General features: G+C 37.8%; 1 protein-coding gene across 1 annotated transcript in view; it reads left to right on the top strand.

Moving 5' to 3' along the window:
• LOC107138388 (receptor tyrosine-protein kinase erbB-4) overlaps nt 1–23,069 on the top strand; it is a 780,863-nt gene that overhangs the window by 691,081 nt on the left and 66,713 nt on the right. The window lies entirely within an intron of this gene.

Here is a 23,069-nt window from a genome sequence, read left to right as displayed (position 1 = left end):
AATTATAACTGTCTCCACATAGTTCAATAATTATTTGCCATACTACTGATTCTGTTATGATGCTTTTGCAGGGAATCAGACTCCAAGGGACAATTATTAAATTTTATGATAGGCCTAATAATATAATGTGGAAATATGAATATAGTTGATCAAAACTGACAACTCTGTTTTTAATAAATGGCTAAAACCTTTTCTGAAAAAGTAGAGTAACATAATTTTCTTGTCACCTTTAATCAGAAATTTGTATAAGATTCTGTCTTTACAGTATTCAAGTTCCCGACTATGTAAAATACATGTGAATAAAAAATTGAATCTCCTTGCACTAACAATGCAAATGATGCACTTCAGGAAGGGCTTCTGTTTTCAGTCTGCTCATACTATGGTAGGCATTATATTGGAGAGGGAGATGAGCATAAGGTTTTGATAAGAGGAAAGGTCCATGGACTCCTCTTCATTCATCAGAATGACTTGCCTGTAAGGCATGAATGAGATCAGGCAAGAATAAAGCTTGAGACAGAAGCCAAAAGGGAAGTGTGCCCACCAGCCTTAAAGGATTTGGAGCAGGAAAGGTCTGAGGGGTTTACTGCACTTTCACAGATGGTATCTCTTTGTGTTGTTCTTTTTTGGGGGGCTAATTTGGATGGTTGTGCCTATAATTAGGCAGTTGTGGCTGCACTTGTTTTTGCATACAAATAATTGCAGGTGCAAAAATTATGAATGCAGAGTGAGTTCTTAACCAGTGGTCCTTTGCAAATTAATCACCAATTGTTACCAAAGTTTTATTGCTTACATAGTAGTTCTGTTTGCTGACACATCATATGCAATGCATGACACCATACTGATAGTAATGAATTAGCTATATTTAAATATTGGCTTTATCCTGCTAAAGGAAATAAGCCATTCACAAAAAGGCAAATACTGTATAATTCCACTTACATGAAATATTTTGAGTAGTGAAACTTAAACAGAATGTAGAATGGTAATTTTTTTAGAGCCTGGAGGTAAGGGTAAATGTAGTGGCTCTTGAATGGATATATAGTTCCAGTTTTGCTAGATTAAAAAGTTCTTGAGATCAGTTGCATGACAGTATAACTTCTAGCATCAATGAACTATACACATAAAAATCATTGAGATGGCATTTTTTTTTAAATTTTTTATTGTTGGTTGTTCAAAACATTACAAATTTCTTGACATATCATATTCCACACTTTGATTCAAGTGGGTTATGAACTCCCACCTTCACCCCATACACAGATTGCAGAATCACATCAGTTACACATCCATTGATTTACATATTGCCATACTAGTGTCTGTTGTGCTGCGCTGCCTTTCCCATCCTCCACCATCCCCCCTCCCCATCTCTCCCCTCCCCTCCCCTCCTCTCTCTCTACCCCCTCCACTGTATAACCCTGAGGGTCTCCTTTCATTTCCAAGCAATTTCCCTTCTCTCTCCCTTTCCCTCCCACCTCTCATCCCTGTTAAATGTTAATCTTCTTCTCCTGCTCTTCGTCCCTACTCTGTTCTTAGTTACTCTCCTTATATCAAAGAAGACATTTGGCATTTGTTTTTTAGGGATTGGCTAGCTTCACTTAGCATAATCTGCTCTAATGCCATCCATTTCCCTGTAAATTCTATGATTTTGTCATTTTTTAATGCAGAGTAATACTCCATTGTGTATAAATGCCACATTTTTTTTATCCATTCGTCTATTGAAGGGCATCTAGGTTGGTTCCACAGTCTTGCTATTGTGAATTGTGCTGCTATGAACATCGATGTAGCAGTGTCCCTGTAGCATGCTCTTTTTAGGTCTTTAGGGAATAGACCAAGAAGGGGAATAGCTGGGTCAAATGGTGGCTCCATTCCCAGCTTTCCAAGAAATCTCCATACTGCTTTCCAAATTGGCTGCACCAATTTGCAGTCCCACCAGCAATGTACAAGTGTACCCTTTTCCCCACATCCTCGCCAGCACTTGTTGTTGTTTGACTTCATAATGGCTGCCAATCTTACTGGAGTGAGATGGTATCTTAGGGTGGTTTTGATTTGCATTTCTCTGACAGCTAGAGATGGTGAGCATTTTTTCATGTACTTGTTGATTGACTGTATGTCCTCCTCTGAGAAGTGTCTGTTCAGGTCCTTGGCCCATTTGTTGATTGGGTTGTTTGTTCTCTTATTGTCTAATTTTTTGAGTTCTTTGTATACTCTGGATATTAGGGCTCTATCTGAAGTGTGAGGAGTAAAGATTTGTTCCCAGGGTGTAGGCTCCCTATTTACCTCTCTTATTGTTTCTTTTGCTGAGAAAAAACTTTTTAGTTTGAGTAAGTCCCATTTGTTGATTCTAGTTATTAACTTTTGTGCTATGGGTGTCCTATTGAGGAATTTGGAGCCCGACCCCACAGTATGTAGATCGTAGCCAACTTTTTCTTCTATCAGACGGCGTGTCTCTGATTTGATATCAAGCTCCTTGATCCATTTTGAATTAACTTTTGTGCATGGCGAGAGAAAGGGATTCAGTTTCATTTTGTTGCATATGGATTTCCAGTTTTCCCAGCACCATTTGTTGAAGATGCTATCCTTCCTCCATTGCATGCTTTTAGCCCCTTTATCAAATATAAGATAGTTGTAGTTTTGTGGATTGGTTTCTGTGTCCTCTATTCTGTACCATTGGTCCACCCGCCTGTTTTGGTACCAGTACCATGCTGTTTTTGTTACTATTGCTCTGTAGTATAGTTTGAAGTCTGGTATCGCTATACCGCCTGATTCACACTTCCTGCTTAGCATTGTTTTTGCTATTCTGGGTCTTTTATTTTTCCATATGAATTTCATGATTGCTTTCTCTATTTCTACAAGAAATGCCGTTGGGATTTTGATTGGCATTGCATTAAACCTATAGAGAACTTTTGGTAATATCGCCATTTTGATGATGTTAGTTCTGCCTATCCATGAACAGGGTATATTTTTCCATCTTCTAAGATCTTCTTCTATTTCTCTCTTTAGGGTTCTGTAGTTTTCATTGTATAAGTCTTTCACCTCTTTTGTTAGGTTGATTCCCAAGTATTTTATTTTTTTTGAAGATATTGTGAATGGAGTGGTTGTCCTCATTTCCATTTCAGAGGATTTGTCGCTGATATACAGGAATGCCTTTGATTTATGCGTGTTGATTTTATATCCTGCCACTTTGCTGAATTCATTTATTAGCTCTAATAGTTTCTTTGTAGAGCCTTTTGGGTCTGCTAGGTATAGAATCATATCATCTGCAAATAGTGATAATTTAAGTTCTTCTTTTCCTATTTTGATGCCTTTAATTTCTTTCGTCTGTCTAATTGCTCTGGCCAGTGTTTCGAGAACTATGTTGAACAGAAGTGGAGAGAGAGGGCATCCCTGTCTTGTTCCAGATTTTAGAGGGAATGCCTTCAGTTTTTCTCCATTCAGAATGATGCTAGCCTGAGGCTTAGCATAGATTGCTTTTACAATATTGAGGTATGTTCCTGTTATCCCTAGTTTTTCTAGAGTTTTGAACATAAAGGGATGCTGTACTTTGTCGAATGCTTTTTCCGCATCTATCGAGATGATCATATGGTTCTTATTTTTAAGTCTATTGATGTGGTGAATAACATTTATTGATTTCCGTATATTGAACCAGCCTTGCATCCCAGGGATGAATCCTACTTGATCATGGTGTACAATTTTTTTGATATGTTTTTGTATCCGATTCGCCAGAATTTTATTGAGGATTTTTGCATCTAGGTTCATTAGAGATATTGGTCTGTAGTTTTCTTTCTTTGAAGTGTCTTTGTCTGGTTTAGGTATCAGGGTGATGTTGGCCTCGTAGAATGAATTTGGAAGTTCTCCCTCTTTTTCTATTTCCTGAAGTAGCTTGAAAAGTATTGGTATTAGTTCCTCTTTAAAGGTTTTGTAAAACTCTGCTGTATACCCATCCGGTCCTGGGCTTTTCTTAGTTGGTAGTCTTTTGATGGTTTCTTCTATTTCCTCAATTGATATTGGTCTGTTTAGGTTGTCTATATCCTCCTGACTCAATCTGGGCAGATCATATGACTTAAGAAATTTATCTATGCCTTCACTATCTTCTAATTTATTGGAGTATAAGGATTCAAAATAGTTTTTGATTATCTTCTGTATTTCTGAAGTGTCTGTTGTGATATTGCCTTTTTCATCCCGTATGCTAGTAATTTGAGTTCTCTCTCTTCTTCTCTTCGCTAGCATCGCTAAGGGTCTGTCGATTTTGTTTATTTTTTCAAAGAACCAACTTTTAGTTTTGTCAATTTTTTCAATTGTTTCTTTTGTTTCGATTTCATTAATTTCAGCTCTGATTTTAATTATTTCTTGCCTTCTACTTCTTTTGCTGTTGTTTTGCTCTTCTTTTTCAAGGATTTTGAGATGAAGTATGAGATCATTTATTTGTTGGTTTTTTCTTTTTTTAAGGAATGAACTCCAAGCAATGAATTTTCCTCTTAGAACTGCTTTCAATGTGTCCCATAGATTCCGATATGTTGTGTCTGTGTTTTCATTTATCTCTAAGAATTTTTTAATTTCCTCCTTGATGTCTTCTATAACCCATTGATCATTCAGTAACCTATTGTTCATTCTCCAAGTGATGTATGCTTTTTCCTTCCTTCTTTTATCGTTGATTTTCAGTTTCATTCCATTATGATCAGATAAGATGCATGGTATTATCTCTACTCCTTTATATTGTCTAAGAGTTGCCCTGTGACATAATATATGATCTATTTTTGAGAAGGATCCATGTGCTGCTGAGAAAAAAGTGTAACTGCTTGATGTTGGGTGGTATACTCTATATATGTCAATTAGGTCTAGGTTATTAATAGTGTTATTGAGTTCTATAGTTTCCTTATTCAACTTTTGTTTGGAAGATCTGTCCAGTGGCGAGAGAGGTGTGTTGAAGTCTCCCATGATTATGGTATGGTGGTCTATTAGACTCTTGAACTTGAGAAGAGTTTGTTTGACGAACATAGCTGCACCATTGTTTGGGGCATAAATATTTATGATTGTTATGTCTTGTTGGTGTATGGTTCCCTTAAGCAGTATGTAGTGTCCCTCTTTATCCCTTTTGATTAACTTTGGCTTGAAATCTATTTTATTTGATATGAGTATGGACACTCCTGCTTGTTTCCGAAGTCCATATGAGTGATATGATTTTTCCCAACCTTTCACCTTCAGCCTATGTATGTCTTTTCCTATCAAATGCGTCTCCTGTAGGCAGCATATTGTTGGGTCTTGTTTTGTGATCCATTCTACTAGCCTGTGTCTCTTAATTGGTGAGTTTAAGCCATTAACATTTAGGGTTATTATTGAGATATGGGTTGTTCTTCCAGCCATATTTGTTTATTTCTGTTACTAAACATGGTTTGTTTTCCTCTTTGATTATTTCCCCCCCCTTTACTGTCCTACCTCCCACTGTTGGTTTTCATTGTTATTTTCCATTTCCTCTTCCTGTAATGCTTTGGCGAGGATGTTTTGAAGAGATGGTTTTCTAGCTGCGAATTCTTTAAACTTTTGTTTATCGTGGAAGGTTTTAATTTCATCTTCCATCCTGAAGCTTAATTTCGCTGGATACACAATTCTTGGTTGGAACCCATTTTCTTTCAGTGTTTGAAATATGTTATTCCAGGATCTTCTAGCTTTCAGAGTCTGTGTTGAAAGATCAGCTGTTATCCTGATTGGCTTACCCCTAAATGTAATCTGCTTCCTTTCTCTTGTAGCTTTTAAAATTCTCTCCTTATTCTGTATGTTGGGCATCTTCATTATAATGTGTCTAGGTGTGGATCTCTTATGATTTTGCACATTCGGCGTCCTGTAGGCTTCTAGGATTTGGGATTCTGTCTCATTCTTCAAGTCTGGGAAGTTTTCTCGTATTATTTCATTGAATAGACTGCTCATTCCTTTGGTTTGGAGCTCTGTACCTTCCTGTATCCCAATGACTCTTAAGTTTGGTCTCTTAATGTTATCCCATATTTCTTGGATGTTCTGCTCATGGTTTCTTAACAGTCTTGCTGAGCTGTCTATGTTCTTTTCCAGTTGAAATACTTTGTCTTCATTGTCTGATGTTCTATCTTCTAAGTGTTCTACTCTGCTGGTAGTATTCTCCATTGAGTTTTTAAGTTGGTTTATTGCTTCCTGCATTTCTAGGATTTCTGATTGTTTGTTTTTTATAACCTCTATCTCCCTGTATAGTTGATCCTTTGCTTCCTGGATTTGTTTGCGTAATTCGTTGTCGAAGTGATCTTTCATTGTCTGATTTTGCTGTTTAATGTCTTCCTTGATACTCCAGATCATCTGAAGCATGTATATCCTGAATTCTTTATCTGACATTCCATCTGCTGCAGCTGTTACCTCTTCTAAAGTTGCGTTGACCTGCATTGCTTGTGGTCCTTTCTTTCCTTGTCTTTTCATACTGCTTGCGTATCTTTCCTGCAGGTGCGGGCGGCGGCTCTGCTCTCTCCTTATTCCAATTGGGGTGTCGTGGCTACCACGCCGGCAGGTCACTGGGCCTGTTCTGGGCGCTGGCGGCGGCTCTGTTCTGCCCCTACTCCAATTGGGGTGACGAGTGTACCACGCCGGCAGGCCACCGGGCCTGATCCGCCGGTCGGTTGCAGGTTTGCCTACCCTGCAGGCGCGGGCGGCGGCTCTACTCTGCCCCTACTCCAAATGGGGTGACGTGTCTGTCGTACCGGCAGGCCACTGGGCCTGTCCCGCTGGTCGGTCGCAGATCTGCCCACCTTTCGGGCACGGGTGGAGGCTCTGCTCTGCCCCTACTCCAATTGGGGTGTCGTGACTACCCCGCCTGCAGGACGCTGGGCCTGTTCCTGGCACGGGCGGCGACTCTGCTCTGCCACTACTCCAATTAGGGTGGTGTTTGTACCACGCCGGCAGGCTCCTGGGCCTGATCCGCCGGTCTGTTGTAGGTCTGCCTACCTTGGAGGCGCGGGCGGCGGATCTGCCCTGCCCCTCCTACCACGCCTGCGGACCCCTGGGTCTGATCTGCAGTTTGATCACTGGTCTGCTCACCCTGCGGGCACGGGTGGCGGTTCCGCTCCGCCCCCACTCCAATTGGGGTCACGTGACCACCACACCGGCAGGGCCTGATCCGGGCGTGGGAGAAGGATCTGCTCTGCCCCTACTCCAGTTGGGGTGACGTGTGTACCACACTGGCAGGCCACTGGGCCTGACCCGCCAGGCTGTCACAGGTCTGTTTACCTTGCAAGCGCGAACGGCGGCTCTGCCCTGCCCCTCCTACCACGCCCATGTACCACTGGGTCGCGGGTCTGCCCACCTTGCGGGTGCGGGTGGCGGCTCCGCTCCGCCCCCTCTCCAATTGGGGTCACGCGGTCACCACGCTGGCGAGCCGCTGGGCCTGCTCCGGGCGCTGGCGGCGGCCCGGCTCCTCCCCTCTGGCTCGACGACAAATTGAGGAGACTCGGGTGTCTGTGCCTCACCCCCCCTACCAGGAGACCAACTGTTTCTGTCGCCGCTGGTATTGATGAAGTTCTCTCCTCCGCCGCTTTCTGATGACATCAGATCTCTGCCATGTTGGTATCCTATGCGAATGGCAGCATTTCGTTCCCCTTGCCGGGCAACCAAAGCAACGGGTGAGTCCTGACCGGCCCTCAGCAGGACCCGGACCGAGAAGCAGTTTCCGTGGGCTCCTAGCCCTGGGCCAGGGCAGTTCCGGGAGCCGGAACTCGGCCACTCCATGCTCGGTGTATGCTCTGATAAGAGCAGACTCCAAGAAGCAGCCTCCACAGGCTCCCCAGCCCTGGGCCAGGGCGGTTCCAGGAGCCGGAACTTGGCCGCCCCGCGGTGCTCGCTCCGATCAGAGCAGGCACTAAGAAGCACCCAGGCACTGAGCCCAAGCAATCTGTCTGCAAGCCACAGGTGAATGGAAGCCTGAAATTACCTGTTCTATGGCTGAATGAGCTGCGGTCAGTCGAAAACAGGGATTGTGACGTCAGCTTTCCAACATGGTGGCTGCTGGCCTCCTCTGTGATCTGACCGGTGTGGAGAACCGAGATGGACCGCTTCCTTCCCCCGTCTCGAACCCAGAATTCAGCCCTGAGTACGGTGCTTGCACAGCTGGCAGAAACTGCAGCGCTGTATCCCTGCGTTGCTATCTCCTTGTTTCCCAGCGCGCGCTGCAAACTCTAGCCGCAGGGTGATTTGCTGAATAAGCAGTGTTACCCTCCGTGCGACAAACCTCTCGCGTTTGAGTCCCCGTAGCAGATCCTCCTGCGATGGAAATCCTTCCTCCAGGTTCCGGAGTACCCCACTATTGCTGGAAATTCCTAACAAGATATCCTTTAGCCGTCCTGACTTGTCATACTCCCACACAGTGAAGCAGCACATGGGGGCAATGCACTCCCCTCGCTGCCATCTTCCCATTTCGAGATGGCATTTTTTATGCTATCCTTTTTTAACTATAATTATGAGTAAATAGAAACATTACCCCATTGAAGTTCAAGATCTCTTAAATTAATAGGCACAACCCTTTTAGGAGTCATAGACCTCCTGGTTAGGAGCTTCTGTGCTTATTTTCTCTTCTTGCTTCCAATTCTGGTCAATTCACCTGAAAAAAAATTGCATTTGTTAGATTTCCTCTGTCCAGTGAAATCTAACTATGACCCTGTCTAAAACATTGCCACTGTGATTAATATAAACAAACCCCAATGGCTTAGAGTTTTCAGCAAATTCCTGCCTATTATTCAAATCTATGGATTAAAATCACAGTTCCTTTGTGTTTTCCTTTGTCTAACCTTTGCCAGATAGTCATGCTTTAAGTCATTCATCAGGTGCCATCTCCTCTCAGAAGCATTCCTTTCTCCAGGCTAGATTAGGTATATTTTTTTTCCTTGAGGCCCCTTAATGACCAAAGATAAAAACTGGCATTTGGTCTTGCATTTTGAAATGGAAACATCTTGTGAACAAGGCTGGATTCATCAATTTTTCTCTGTCATAGCACATATAAGATAGATAACATGTTTACTGAAGAAATCAATAAATGAAAGAAATAAGTTCATATTTTAATTCATTGGTATTGTAGTTACAGAATACTTAAGACGGTTCATTTATGAGGGATAATTTTAGAGGCTGAGAAGTCCATCTGCTAAAGGCTAGTCTCAACTCCAAAATGGTCCCAGAAATGCCTCCATCATAGAGAAGGGAGGAGTGCTATTTCTCATAGGGCATATGGTAGTATTAATCCATGAGAGCAGAGCCCCTATCACCTTCTACCAGGCCCCACCTCCAAACAATGTTATTTTAGGGATTAAGTTTCATCATGAGCTTGGAGAAGGACAAAAATATTCAAACCATAGCAGTTTATAAATAGGAAAGCTACATGAATCCATTTTTTATCCATCACATACATAAAAAAGAACGAGTCAGAAATAAATCCAGAGATGCTACAAAACTACTTTTGGTCTTTTTCAATAAATAGCAATATATATCTATGTACTTAATTTAATTTATATTGATATAAGCTACAAAGTTTCTATCATATATATATATATATATATATATATATTCTATTTATATTATAATCTATATATGTAATAATTATCAAGTGAAATATGTGTGCTTACTTTTCCTTTGGCATTTAAAAAAGGGACATTAATGTGTTCTACTTGAGAATATCTTCAGATCATACAATTTTACCACAAAGAATTTGAGAATAGTTGAGTATTAAGCCATATTGCAAAGTATTTCTTTATATATGCTTTTTGTACAGAACTAATTGTTATACAAAAAAAAAAAAAATTAAGAACAACCTGACTTTTTGTTGACTATTATTTGGAGTATAATTGAAACAATGAAGAAAACATTTGAAGTATCTACAAAAACAATTGAAATTACACTATTTCTTCAAAAATATGTGATTTAGGAATAATAACCAAGTTGTATTTTCCAGAATTTACTTGATCCAAACTTCAGGAGAGTGAGGGAGATGAGTATATTTGTTTTAATTTTATATTTCCATACAACCCTAGACACATTATGATGCTACATTCTAACATTCTTATATATTTCCATAAATATGGCTTAATAAATAAACTAAACCTTCAAAGAGTAGTCATCATACAGTGAATGATGTTTCATTTACCTGGAACACTGTAATAACAACCTCTGTTACCAGGAGAATATCAAAAGGATGAAAATAAGTTGCCCTCTAAAAATTAAGCAAATGGAATTTATCAGAACATTCATATGGGAAAACAGACAATGATATTTCTCAATGGAGAATATTGTATAGTTAGGAGAATGGATTTGGGACCTAAACTGCCTCGTTTGAAACCTGACATTGCTGCTGACTTGCTCTTTGACCTTGGGAAAGACATTTGTGCTCCCAGTACCTCAATTTCCTCATCTATAGTGGGAGAAGGTCAAGAGCTGAGCTGAGGGCTGAGCTGCCAAACAATGGAGTAGTCAGCAATGAAGATTTTAACCCTTAATGTGATAGCATAGGCAAGAGACTAAACCAAAGACACCACCTCCTCCTCCTGAGTCTTGTCCTCCAGAGGACATTTCAACCAAAGTGCAGGAGGAAGGCCTCTGTGAAAGTCCTTGATAAAGAGGCCATTGGAAAGGATCTCCTGCACAGGAATGTGGCTCTGTATGAGAATGTGGCTGGTCATGGACCCCAGAACCCTTGTCTTCAACTCCCTTTAGAGAGCAAGATACACTGCGTGTGCACCAAGTCTGGTTAACATGGGGAGGGAAGTTTTTCCCAGGAGGCCCACCAGAATAAATCTTGGCCATTCCCAGCCTCAATATGATATGTCAAGAACTATGTAATGTTTTGAACAACCAACAATAAAAATTAAAAAAATAAAATAAAATTAAATTAAATTAATGGCAGAAAAAAAAAAAGTCAATGCTTTGGGGCAGGAGCTTTTATAGCCACTTCATAGTGTTGTAAGGAGCAATACAATGAGTTAATACGTGTGAAAGTCAGAGACTGGTTTCTTACAGTAAAGGGGTAAAAGGACTTCTGATTATTTTATATTCTTATGAATTGACCACATATAAACAGAAATGTTGTTAGAATATAACAATTTTGTTTCTAATACATATTTATTAATTTACATTGTATGTTTCTGACTTAGGAGCTTTGGTAACTAGAAAGTGGTATCTCATAGCTTTATCTCACCAATGCATACAGAGGAACAGACCTTAGATGTTCCAGGTTCCACAGGCCTTTTATCTGGATTCCATGGAATGCACCACACATCTGCTTTCTCAAGCCAAATACCAACCAATGACTAAGATGGGATGGGGAATTGGCATATTCATATTCACAAGCACTATTTCAGGACTGATCATTTGTTTAAAACAGACATTCTGCCCACATTAAAATCATTGACTTTCAAAAATGTGCTTTTATTTTAATAACTTGAACATATGTTAAACTTGCCCCATCCTAACTAATCTAAAATTGAACTTTTGTTACTCCTTCAATATTAAAATATTTACATAAACAGAAATACTTTTCTAAGTTTGGACTTCTGTAGTAAAGTTTTTAAAAAATAGCAACAAGATGAACCCACAGTGCCTTTCAGCTTTTGTGTCTTATACATATCCAATTTTATGTAAATGTATAAAAATGGAATCAAATCATTTGCTGTTTTTAAAATATTTTTTAATATAAAGCCTTAAATTAGGGAAATAGAAAATGTGAAAAACTTTGGTGAAAAGATAAATGAATCTAAAAGGTACATTTTTCTAAAGACCTATAAAATAGATTCTTCATAAACCTGATTTAATAAAACAGAATTGCATATGAAGGCAACTACAATTATTCTAAATCAAATATTAGCAAACAGAACCAGCAAAATTGAGGAATGTGTTTTTTTAACAACATATTAAGTCTCTTTTTAATGCTCTTCATGAGAAAGTAAGAACTTATATTCAACCCATACCAGACAGAGCCCTCATTGCTACATTTGTAGAGTGAAGACTGCTAGGTCAGCCAAAATTCACCCTGTGAATAAACTTTCATTTAATGCCATTGCAAGCAGTAAGCTCAATGCACCTGCTTTTCTCCTCCCTCAGTTCATGGAGATGAAAGTGCATTATTTCATTTTTTCGAACAAATTTTTCAAGACAAATTCATATCTTGATCACATGTAATAGTTTCTTCTCAATTAACTTTTTCATCAAATAGTATATTTATATATAAATTTAAAGTGTAATCCCTGCTATTTAGAAAGTGATGGGCTATTTCTCAGCAATAATAAGCTTCATCTTCAGGAGATAGAACACAAGATTGTCTCATACTGTGGACCTTTCTGAGCTCAGCTTAGCCCTCATATTGGTCATGCATTGCATGCTATATCAATGCAAATAATTGTTATATATGACTATATACAGGTAAACATCAAAATTAACACAATTGCATACAATAAATGCATAAAAAATAAACCTTTTACCTAAATGTATATACACACATATATTCACATATTGGTCTCAAAATCTTGTGATTATCAATTAGTTTCCACTTCCCTTTTAAAAATAACTCACCTATCATCTATGAGAAATCCCCCAGTCTCCCTACTCTGGCCTTACCTTCTTACTGCCAGCCCCCAGCCTTTCCTACCAATGACTCCAGTTGTTTCACACTGTGGTAGGCTCTCCCTCAACTGTTCTAGGACCTTCTGTACCCAATTCTTTTAAAATACAAATGAGAATAATTATTAACATAAATTCGTTAATAATAACAATGGCTCTTTGGGCCCAAATGTTCCTGCTTGTCTCCTTCAGGTAAAGCTAGCTCTGACTACGGAAACCCTGTGACTGTTTTAAGACCTTAAGGACCAACTCCTTTCTTTTCCTTTAGGTCATTCCTCACTTTGGAGTCCAAGGTTCATTTTGTGTTCACTTTCTGAATTATTGGAAACATTAATTTGTTACATGAAGAATTGTTCACCAGCACAGAGTATGTCCTGGTTCCCTTAGATGAGTCTCTTTGGTGCATTTCCTATAACGCAGTCTCTTTAGTCTTAAATTACACTTTGTGTCAGTATTGTGCTAGTAAATGGTTAGTAACTACTCTCCATTGAATAGCAGGAAAAAGCCCCCAATTTGTAGTTGATTGATTTCCATAGTAAACATCTTAACTTCATCCCTGTGTAGATATCTATGTAGATTTTGGAAGAGATGCCCATATAACACACTGTGTATATGATAGTTCCACCACAAAGGTCCAAGAGGTATTAATCAACTTAATCATATAAATAATTGTAAAACAGAAAGCTAATAGAACCTAAAGTATTTTGATTATATGTTATCTTTGTTTTAGTTGGTTTATATAATCTAATATTGAGTAAGGGTTATAGTTTAGCAAGCAAGTCTAAAAATTCCAGGAAATCAGAGAATTGGCTCGATAGGCATTAGGCATTTCTAAATATCAATAGCTTGATAGAGGTAATGTTATACTAACCCAGTCCATTTGCTTATCATTTCTATGATGATCCAAACAGAAGATTTGTGCCGCAGTCTGGCTGGGCACAATCAGGAGCCACTTGTCAAAAGAAACAAACTTTATTTTTAGAACCACACACGCCAAACAAAACAGCCTCTCAGGAAAAACCCTCAGAGCCTCAACTGCCACCACCGGCTTTCCACAAGCCTCTCTCTCCCACACAAGCTTCTCTCCACCTCCCACACCTCCTGCTCTTGAGGCTGATTGGCTGGGTCACGTGGGCGGAGCCAAAAAAGTCCCCCAATGAGCAGCTCCGTGGTCTGAAAGGGCAGGGAAACAGCCCAATGAGCATCACCGCAGAGGAGCCAATCAGCTAGATGTTGCTGGGGCCGCTGTGAGCCAATCATCAGCCGGCAGCTGGAAGTTTGCTGGCAGCTGGAAGTTTGCTGGGGCCCCTTCGGCTGTGGCTCTCAACAGATTTGGCCTATGCACAAACATGGTATGAACTGTGACTACAGCACCTCATGTCTTATGAGCAATTGCTGAAAAGAACACACACACACACACACACACACACACACTTTGAGAAATAAAACCTCTTTAGGAACAGGGCAGTTTAGCTCAAAATTTATAAAGGAAAAATATCTGACTCTTCAGGGTCATATTCTGCTAACATTTTTCATTTTAACTATTAAATGGTATACTTAGCCTCTACATGAATGTTGACTTTTGCATTCAAGGTTTCCTTAAGAATGATGAGTAAACATTGTTTCTGTTTTATAACAAAAAATCTTATAGAAATAGGCCTTTTCAAAATAACAAAAATTTCTGCTCAAAGATTCAACTCCTCTGTACCCCTGAACATATTGCTTCAGCTCTTAAAATGGAATATTTGCACTTTCAAATATTTTTAAATTCAGTTTCCACCCAAGAAACATTAAATCTTCTTCATGACCACATATTGTTGGAAGAGAAAGGATTTTTACATAAAAAGACCAGTAGGGATGCTGTCTAGCATGATGGTGTATTATCACAGAAGGACAAGGTTCCTTATGTCCTCAGGTAACTACTGGCAATTAACACTTCCAAACTTGGGGATGCACCAGAATCTACTCCTAAAGATTCTGCCTGAATGAATATTGGTTAGGGCTGAAAATCTGACTGTCCTCAAAGTTCTCTTATTGATTACAGATGTAAGGAACACTGGCCTAGAGTAGGGTTTCTATGCTGGTAAACTGATTAGCAAAGCCTATTACGAAGCACAAAGTGTGGGCCATATTCTTATTTGGAACATCTGGACTTGCAACAAATGAGCCAACTGCCAAATCTGCGATTCTTTTTCAATAATGTGTGCTATTGTTATGTGAAATATCTTTGTCACTAATTTAAAAAATAACAATAGCATGCCTTTCAATGCCTGTGAGGACCCAGGCCTAGTCTATCACACATACTTTAGGAATTCTCTCTCTCATTCTCAAATACTGTAAGGTAGTTATTAGGAGCCCCATTTGGGGTCTCTAAGAACATCAGCAGTTTGCAGTTTCTAGAAATAGCACTGTGCTTACGTCCAGTGAAAGGAGAAGCATGTAGATTTTTTGAAATAGTGGCTTTCTGAGGCTCATTTGTCCATGTGAGGACAGCCTTTAGATTTTATTATTACTCTAAAATTTAACGTAAATTTCAATAAGCCTTTTCATTAATAAAAGTGAATTTTAATTGAAAAATATGTATGATGACTCAACTAAAAGTCACTGATATTTTGAAAAAGATTTCTACACTGTTACAAAGTAGACCAAGCAATAAAAAAAATCAGCTTTTCTTTGATGTAGAAACTCCTATTTTATTTTGTTTTAATATGAGCTTCTAAAAGAACTGGAGATTTTTGGAACTTAGCGATTCTTATTACCTTTCCTTATAAATATAAAATATAATTAACTTTGCTTTGAACATATTTTAATGGAAAAATATTTTGTGTCAAAAAATATAAAATGAGGGACATCAATGTGATTTGCATTAATAAACATCTAGTAATATTCCAATTTTTCAAAAAAAAATCTCTTATATACAGCTTTAAATCATCCTGTTATATGAGGATTTGGAAAGAATCCTAAGCCTGAAAGAGGTTGAAATGCTAGATTAATAAAACTGAGTTACATTTAACCAAAGCAAGAAATAGCTTTACTGAATAATATTGCATAGTGATTCAGTTACTTAGTATGTATCTAATTAATGTTAGAGTGTTTTACAAAGCACACCATAGTTGATTTTTAAAAAATATAAAGCCTTGGTTGTATATTCAGAGTTGGAGACAACTATATAAATTGAATAACAATTACATGACTCCTCAGGACTACCCTCTTCTATTTCTCTCTGATTTGTTTTCTCTGTAATGGGCAAGAGTGATAATGCATCTGTCCTGCTTTGTAACTGTCACTCACAGATTTTGTTACCATGCACCATTTCATCAGTTGTTTACTAGTGAAAGTGGCTTCATAGAACTCAGTTTCCCAATTAAGTAGTATTTCAAGATTACTATTTCCCCTTTATTCCCTCTAATTCCTTATCACTTGAAGAAAGCTAGGAGGCAAAAGGAAGGTGATTACATATAAATGAAAATTAGTATAGACATTCAAGTTTCCCTTTTTATGTGTGTCCCCCTTGGTTTTTGGTATCCTCTTATTGAACTACATTTATTTCAAGATGTGCAGCAAAGGTCGGGGAGAGATGGCTGGTTTCTTGGGGTGAGGGTCATGGGTGTGGTATCTCTAGCAAGAAATGGGGGTACAATGAAGATAGGGATCAAGCTGCTAACCCACTTAGCAATCTTTCAAGCCTAGATGGTTGCAAGCAGCTGTACACACCTTCAATTTAATTCTTTGCTGCCTGACAAGAACAAATTATGTTCTATTTAGAGGTGATTCTTTTTCCAATTGTAGGTGCTCTTTTAAGTAGGGAAGAAAAAATGGAGAGGAAATTATGCAGTGACATTTCTCTTAAAGTTCTCCTTAAAATACAAGTAAGGGAAATATATAAAAGAAATGAAAAAGCTTGAATAAAAAATTGCACAAAGGAAAAGCCATCTCAAAAGTAGGTCCTCTGACCAACCATTTTTATTCTCCTCGCCCTTTCACATTTTATTCAACAAAGATTTTGATCTAGGTTTTTTTTTTCAAAAATATTTTCTGTAGAATCAATTCAAACTCTATACTTAAGAAGTACAGTATAGCATACAACTAGTTACCTAAATCATATGCCAAAGTATGTTTTCCAGAATAAAGAAATTGACTTTGCTAAGAAAACTCCAATGATAAATCTATAAGATTTTAAAGGCAATGCAGTGTTGAATAAGCATCACTTCAACCTTTTCAAATTTCATTATGCCGCATAATTTTAAATATCACATTTTATTGAAAAGACTTGCTATTTATTTTAAGTCATATAAGTGTCTAAGAGTACTTATAGTTGTTTACTTGACAGTTATCTGTCTGCTTTGGTTCTGTAGAGGAAGATAAATTATGAATCATGAAGTTTTATCACATTCTTATGAAAGAGTAAATCAAAACAAAACATTACTTCATTGATAATAGATGTATCAAGAGATGTAAATAATAGATGTAGATAATAGAACAGTAAGAGTGCAACACTGTTGAATACTTTTTAAATATGCAAATGAGTAACTATAAAGACAAAAATTAGACATCACTGTTTTTCTCTCTGGTCCTTATCTTCCCTACCAAAACAGTTTACCTGACCCTGTTCCAAGGCAAAGCTCCTGAATCTTCACCTCTGCTCAGTGACTCCTCTATTTTTACCTTGAAGGGGAGCCTAGTGACTGAGAGCAAGGTCTGCATTCAGCTTGAACCAACTACGTGGGTCTCTGACTGCAATTGCTTTATTTCTCTGTTCCTCATTTTTCTCACATGAGAGTGAATTGGGAAAATGATAAAGATATTTTTTAAAAGTGCCTGCCCCATTAGAATTGATCCACAAATATTAGTTTTCATTATTTTTAGTGTTTATAAGTGAAATCTGTTCCTCCTATAAAAATATCACTATTCTGTGTCCTACCCTAAATATTTTTCTGCCTTTTCTCAACTTCCCATCATCATTGATAACCACCAGCTTGTTCTTGAGCATAGGGAGTGAGGTGGCTTCTCTAAGGTTCCCACCATCTACCTGTGGCACCTTCCACCCTGCCCATTGTCATTGGATAAACTCTGCTCATTCATCACATGCATTAAGATTTTGACATGAAACCCCAGATCATCTTTCAAATGCTATATAAGTCATTTCCTAAGTGATTTGAATAAGTGTCTCATTCAATATCCTTGCCTAAGGGTTTCCTGGCTTTCAAAAATCTAATGAACTGCAGTATTTGCACTAACTCCAACAGAAACCAGGTCTTACTGTGACAATGAGCTAATTTTCCTGTGTGTGTTATAATCTGTTTTGGATGTTCTTTCCTTCTTTATCTCAAATGACTGCACCAAATATATATTTGGTTGAGTTGGTTAAGGGTGTTAATTCTAGAGCTAATATGCATGGGCTCCAATCCCAGGTTCATCACTTACTTGGGTAATCTTGTGCAAGTTATTAAACATATCTGGCCTCATTTTCACAATCTGTAGTAGGATTCCCTTCAAAGGATGCCATGAGAAATAAATTTCTTAGAACCATACTGTGCATATAACAAATTTTCAATATTTCTGAGCTATAACTGATACTTTAATATTGTTAGCTGACAAGGATTTTTATTCTATTTGAAGGGCTTTCATGTTGGATGATTACAAGGCAAAAATATTTTTTCAGAAAACAAAAAAAAAAAACTAGGGCTGAATGATAGGTAGTTGGACTGATATTTAGTCATAAATAGTTTGCAATATAATACAATGAATGTATATTGTATATGTAGTGATTTGCACATCATATCTCTTTTTTTCTGTAAATGATAATTTAATTTCAAAATCAGTCTACTTGTATATCTAGAAGAAATTCCACTGAAATAGCTCGTTGATGGACTTGGGTTGTAAAAATATATTATAAATCCATTATCCTTGAAATTTGGTTTTTGTGTATGAACTTAAAGGTGAATTAATAAAAACATTCTACACCAAGACATTTTTGGTTTATTATTTACTCTAATTTCTCTTGGGTCACTTTCTTTTAGCCTCCATCAGTGTTAAAATCACATTTTCATTCCTCAGGCTTACAATGGCATTTTAGAAATGCACCCCTATTTGTTAATGTGGGTTACTTTTATTTAAGTGTGAAAACTTGGAGAGATACACTTGCACACAAATGAGGCAGAGGAGGAAGTGGGGGGAGGAGAGAAAGAAAGGGAAGGAGAGAAAAAAAAGGAAGTCACACAAGGTGAGACTTCTGGCTGCCATACCTCAAAAGAGTTTGTTTAATATAGTACTGTAGAGCTGCTACCTAATCTTTTCCAATTTGCTACCCATTTTTCTTTGTTATCTGTCTCAGTGATGTCTCATCTCTGCAACTAGCTGGTACAGGCTAGCAATCTGTAACAAAAACTCAGTCTCAATCTCAGATATAATAAAAAAAAAGGGAGGCCTCAAGATTAATGGCCCCAGCCATAGTTATAAAGTCCCAAACCACAGACATTATAAGACCTTTCGAAATTTACTCAGGGTTGAAGAAGCTGTTGTTAGTGTGATGGTGTGAAAATATGGGTCTCTTAGTAGAAGAAATGTTGCTTTATTCAATCTGAGAAGTCTACTGTATTTTGAGTATGTGGAGAAGAAATGGTTCTTTCCTTTAAAGAACTTGTAATAACTTCGTCCACCTCAGTTTCCTCATGATAACATCCTCTTCTTATTAATTCATAGAGGAGAGGAGATATGTCTATCCTTGGGTCTGTCAGGTGGAAAGTGGATGAAAATAGACAACCTGTGGAGACTGTCCTATACATAGGGTATAGCCGTTTCTTTATGCTCATGGGGGAAATGGAGCTAGTACATTGCTCCTCAAGAACTGCGGACTGAGAAGGACAAAGATAACAAATAGGAATATTCACAATTTTTCCTTCTCACCTTCTCAAACATTCTGTCTCCCTAATCCTTTCATCCCATCAAACTGTCCTGCATCCTACACACACACACACACACACACACACACACACACAAACACAAATTATTCCTAGGTTGTTAGGCACATTCAGGATGCATAAGTGGGGAGAAAATTATTTATACCAGAGAGCCAAATGGAATAAAAAATATATTGGAGAGAATGTCTGAATTCATCACTCACATAATGATACAATGGGTTTTACGAGTAGAAGGGGGGAGTTTCATGACAGGAGAACAGGAAGAGAGACAGCTTGGGGTTGGAGAGGTGGTGAGTAACAGACTTCAGAGAAGAAGATTACAGCTGTTGCCATAGGCAATGCTTTGGATCCCATTTAATGTCCCTTTGAAAGGAGTAAATTTCTTTGGTTTATGTTTTGCCTGTTGAGTCACATTTCTCAAGTGTGACACCACTCTCAGAAAATGGACATGTGGGTGGTTACAGCTGCTCAAGGATCCATTAAAGTTGACTAGCAATCTTACAGACAAAGGCCATGGAGTAAGCTGAGACCCCAGCTTGACGAACATCTATCTATTCATCTAAAGGTTGACTCCATCCTGGGCCTTGTCTCCCTCTCTTGAACATACCTTGAAATTCACCCCCTGTGCCCTTTCTTTCCCTTCATGTGCACCTACTTGGAGTTTGCAAGACAGTAAAGTTCCAGTCGCAGAGTGAGTATCACTGGATGGATTCTAAGTCTTATTCTTGCTAAGGCTGGGGCTCTTTGTGCTTTTTCAAAGCAGGAAAACACCTTTGCTTACCCACTTATCCTAATTTGCCAAACTGCCAAAGCCCCTACTTATGACACCTCCCTGCCTTTCTATTACTTGACCTATAGTACCGTACTCATCGTTTCAACCTATTGTAAATATTTCTGTATTCAAAATATGTGATGTATCTGCCATATAATTTCATCTTAGTCTCTCCATCTATTTATTTCTCTTTGCTTTCCTATATTTTTATATACAGTGTTGTGGTGGAAGGAGAAGGGAGCTAACATTGACTTATGCTATTACTTGCCAGAGTTTTATGTTATTCCACTTAATGATATCTATCCCATGTATGAAGTAGGTGCCATCAGCTGTATTTTATTAATGAGGAAAGTCAGCTCTTATGTAGTTCTTTGTTCAGATCCCAACAATGATAAATAATGGAGACTAAAGGTATATTTAAAAAATGATTTCAAAGCTACTGTTTACTACTTTTTACCAGCACTTAGTAAAATTTTGTATTTTCTACTTTTTACCAGCACTTGCTTCTCTAAGTGTTTCATTTATGAAGACTTAGAAAAGCCGTTGACAATATTGAAATTGGTTATGCACTCAATAGTATTTTGACAATTTTAGTTTCTCTAAACTGTGGTCTCTAATTTCCTATCACATTCTCCTTTGGAAATACATGCCAAATACTAAAATGTGTTTATATTTAATTGACATTTATTTTAGACCCATTTACTGCTGTGCTTTAATAAACAAGTAGTAGAATCAAAGTAATTGCCAATTAGAAATGAAAAAAATGGGCTAGAGCAAACATTTTTGACTAGTGAGCATGCTATGCATAAAGAAGGGCTGACATACTATAAAGGACAATTCTCTAGCTCCACTTAAAAAGTTCTTTCCATTTTCTTATTTTTGGAATAAGGCAAGTAATGAATGCACTTATGTTGCAAATTCAATGAGATGTGTAAAACACATAAGCCACTGTGCAGAATGTGTCTGATAAATATGAGACTATACAGTGAGGGAGACGAGGTGGATAGTGTTGTCTAGATGGCATGGTGCAGGGTGGTGTTGGCCTAAGGTGAACACTTCAATACAAAGACCAAAGCAAAAACAGTGAGAGAAGTTAATTAACCTGCCTAAGGAATAACACACTCAATAGCAGAGTGATAATTAAAATTCTGACATGTCTCATCCAGACAGACTTTGTGTATACGTGTGTATCTGTGGGTATTTATGTGAATTATTGATTAGAAACACAAATTCAGGGATTTACATTGATGCTATTGAACTTTACATTTTTAGTTTTGGTTTATCATCTCATCTATCAAATCCCCTTTAAGTCTGAATACTATCCTACTTAAGAACATTTGCTACCCCCTTTCAAGTTTATGTCATTTGCAAATATGGCAAGCATATTTCAAATGTTTTATCCAACTTGGTGACGAAAAGGTCAAATATGATAGATGTGTACAGAGACCTCTGGCACTCAGTTGGAGCCAGTACATAAATCCTTTCATCACCTGTTCTGATATATGTGACACTCATCTCCATTCTCTACAGCTACCCCAGGTCCCAACAGTGCTTTCAAGGAGGATATAGTGAAAGACATGGTCAAATTATTATATCCAAATCATCTTCAACAAACTATGAATCTTCTGAAAAAAATAGGCATGAAATTAGAAACATTTTCTTAATTTTTATTTAAAAATATATATCAATTTCCTATATTCTCCAACAAAAATACCTTGTAATACAAAATAGCTCATTGAATTGTGGAATGTCTATATGATAGATGGTAAATCCACTGAAAGAAATGAAAATCACATTGGCTTAATGTGTCTGAAAAATGTTTAAGATATAATGTAAAGTGAAAATAAATCACAAAATTATATAAGGTATTATTTTAAAACAATATATACTTTAAAAACAAAAATAGTGCAATTGTTTCTGAATAATTTTTATTTTATATTTTTCTGAATTTTGATATGGTGCAAGATCACTATGGTTATATTGAGAAGATATTGTAAAGGAGCCAGAGAGGAAGCTAGGAGATCAGGCAAGATTAATTAATCTAAGCAAGACATGATTATGGTTTATCATAATGAAAATGAAGCAGATAGTGGGAAATGATTGAATACTACACACATTTTGAAGTTGAGGACAATTGGATATATTAATGAATTTAGATCCAAGTTGTGAAATTAAAAAAAAAAAGGAGCTAAGGATAAATCCAAATATTTGGCCTGAGCTTTTGGAAGGATTGAGCTTCTGTTGACTGAGATGGGAAAGTCTTTATAGGGATAATGTTTTGATGGGGTGGGAAGACCAGTGATTCAATTTTGGACATAAAAATGTTCAAATGCCTATAATCATGCAGGTGGAGAAATTCTGTGAGCAGATGGGAGCACAAGCTTGCATTCCACATTGTCTGGGCTATAGATACAAATTTTGTAGGATGTTAGGGTTGTACAAGAATTAAATGAGTTAATGTAGGTGAAATGCTTACAATATCCCACCACATATGGCTGAACAGGTTGCAAATTTAAACCTGTAAGGGGTATCATGTAGACAGATTATACTCTGAAGGATGCCCCTAGATGCTCTTAGAGGCCCCTGGAGTGTTCATAGTAAGTATTATTATTATTGCTGCTGTTGATTGCAAGCAGCAGACACATTTTAATGTATTCAATAAGTCTGCTGGTAGGGTATTTCAATTTGTTCAGATTTCATATCTATAGTGCAGAAATGCATTTGACATCAATTGAAGCTAAATCTATTCTATAGCAGGTTAAATTCTTATATTCTACATT

Source organism: Marmota marmota, unplaced genomic scaffold, assembly GCF_001458135.2.
Source record: "Marmota marmota marmota unplaced genomic scaffold, marMar, whole genome shotgun sequence".
NCBI classification, from domain to species: domain Eukaryota; kingdom Metazoa; phylum Chordata; class Mammalia; order Rodentia; family Sciuridae; genus Marmota; species Marmota marmota.
This window is presented reverse-complemented; position numbering and strand designations above follow the sequence as displayed.